This window comes from Vigna unguiculata, chromosome 6 (genome assembly GCF_037176805.1).
Source record: "Vigna unguiculata cultivar grain cowpea cultivar isolate G323 ecotype 2 chromosome 6, ASM3717680v1, whole genome shotgun sequence".
Classification (NCBI taxonomy): Eukaryota; Viridiplantae; Streptophyta; class Magnoliopsida; order Fabales; family Fabaceae; genus Vigna; species Vigna unguiculata.
In genome coordinates, this window is record NC_140797.1 from 27,670,722 (window position 1) to 27,673,339 (window position 2,618).

At 29.4% G+C, this 2,618-nt stretch overlaps 1 non-coding gene across 1 annotated transcript; it reads right to left on the minus strand.

Annotated features, from left to right (window-relative positions):
* Nucleotides 1–1,823: 1,823 nt before the first annotated feature.
* Nucleotides 1,824–1,980, minus strand: LOC114189375 (U1 spliceosomal RNA). Its single transcript, XR_003605677.1, has one exon. It is a non-coding gene; the product is annotated as a U1 spliceosomal RNA (small nuclear RNA).
* Between the last annotated feature and the right edge of the window lie 638 nt (nucleotides 1,981–2,618).

The window sequence follows — 2,618 nt, forward strand, 5'->3', positions numbered from 1 at the left end:
AAACAATCAAATTAACACACAAATGACATCCACATGACTCAAACCCAAGTCTTCTCCTAATAGCCAAGTACTCTCAACCACTTGAGCTAGTATTGTTCCCTATCACAACTCCCCACATTAAATTTCATAAAGATTCCATTACCGAAATTTATATTAAATAATTATTTATTTAATTATTTAATTTTCTCGGGTCTTACAGAGATGAGATCTTAATTCTTTAACCTTATATACTTCATCAATTTGGCTAAGTACTTGTTTATTTGTAGTTGGAACGATGACTCTACTTCCTACTCCTAATAAATCATAATATTTTATCACTTTTTCTAGTTCTTCTGAGGTACCCGCATCATCTAACAAAACTTTCTTTTGCATTAAAGATTTATAAAGATGGCTAGAGAAGTTCCTATGAGTGTCTTCACCTCGAAATCTTAGAAAACGTCATATCTTTGTCTTTTAGACGAGTTAGAGGAAGACACAACATCACTTATCATTTGTTGCTCAACCATTGTGCATTTCATGTGTTGAACCCACAAACTGCAATTATTATAATGTAAAAAAGGTTTTATGTTGAAATGTTTTCTTCACACTTGTCCTTAACATTATGATTTGGTGTCTAAAATGAGAGAGTCAAAACTAATATGATTAACGTGTTGTGATCTTAGGAAATTTTACCTTTGAAAAGTTGTTTGTGCATTTTAACATAAAATAGAGCTCAATAAATGATTAGAAATAAAAAGTCTGATAAACTTTAGATTACACTATGGCAGTGTGAAAGCATCAAAGGTTTACCGAAAGGAAACATAAACTAGACTAGCTTCAACTTTTTTGTTCCATGATTAAAGACACTTCTCTCTAAATACTTGTCTGGCATAGATTTTTTTCGTTGTAGAAAGATTTTGCACATCCTCATATCCAATATGATTGTAAGTTTTAATGTTTATGGATTTTAATAAATGAACAAAATTTACCTAACAAAATATAGAAACTACAAAAAAGTGAAAAATAAAAACTCAATGTGAATACTATAATAAATTAACCTTCAACCTTAAATATGAACAGTTAAATAGGATATTACTACCAAATGACATAATTGGCAACTACAGAAACATAAGAATCCCAATTAGAAGAGCATATAACCAACCAAAAACAAAATAAAAACAATGTACACAGACTGAACCAACACAAACAAAGATTTCTACTAAAACAAAGAAGAACTTAAAGACTGTGGGAAAACCTGAACTACAAAAACAACAAAACACTTAAGATCATAGATAAATATGAATAAACCTAAATTTCACAAACAAAACAAAACTTATGAATGAAATGTAGGGGTCGTGCAAACTTATGAATATATCCCAAAAATATATTAATGTTCTTTTTGCTCTTGTATATACCGTTAAACAAATTGATATGACTATTTCAGTAACTAACTTAAAAGTTAAGTGTACATTTATTCAACTTGAACCTAAATTTTAATGATGTTGTCTATATTGATTACTTACATACAATAAACTTGAAACTAAGACGTCAACAAAAATCTATATATAAAATCAGTAATAAATGAATCAAATGTTATTAAAAGACATGACTTAGTAGTAAATTAATTATACATTTATTCCAATGCATATTTTTATTTCACTCTAATAGATTAGAAGATAGAACATTTATTTGAAATTCACACACCATATTTTATTTTCTCTATACATTGTGGCCAAAGTTCTTTTGAAATAGATAATAGATAATATCTAGACATTATAATGTAAATTAAAGTGCATAGTAATATCATTTGCTTTAGCTTTTGTAGAAAATGTAGAGCTACAATAAAGGAGTTGCGCGAACACAAACTCCACTACCACAAATTATGGTGTAGCCTCTACCATTTTGGCAGACCTTAAGGTAGCATACCTCAAGAGTGCAATGAAAGTCTACCTTAGGCCACAGGCCTTCATGATCAACCATAGACCCTATCCAGGTAAGTATGTTGGCCCCATCGGGTAGTGCATGTGAAAATTGATGCTTGCATGGTTTCACATATTTTTAAAAATCATAAGATTTTGAGAGGCTAAAAGCAAGGTACTAGTAGTGACTAGTTTCATAGACGTAAAGTTGTTATGACAAGATTTGTGGTAAAATGGATCTAGATCCTCTAAAATGAGTCATTCAACTTAGAGAGTAAAATCAATAATCTTAATAGTTGATATTGCATTCATATTCATATACATAAATTTTTCATTAGTGATTGAAATGGCTTATATCAATTTACTCACTCTAGATGAATCAAATCCTAGTAAAATATTTTGATACATTGAAACTACTGTAGTAATAATTGGAATTCATTCTCATGCTAGTCCTATGGGTTGTCTCCAATATGTTGTATACATTATTATTTTTGTTCGATTTTTCAAATGCTTGCATTATCCTTATTCATGAAAAACTTTGCCATGGATTAATATTCTTTAACAAGGGTAAGGGAAAAAAACCGCATTTTCTTTTTCTTTTCTAAGCACTTATTTCACATCAATTTATTTTGGTTCAAGTACTCTTTTGGTCGTTCTATTTGTCAAGTAATGTTAGTTTGGTCGTCATTTTCTAAAAAATGATTCAATTTAGTCATTACC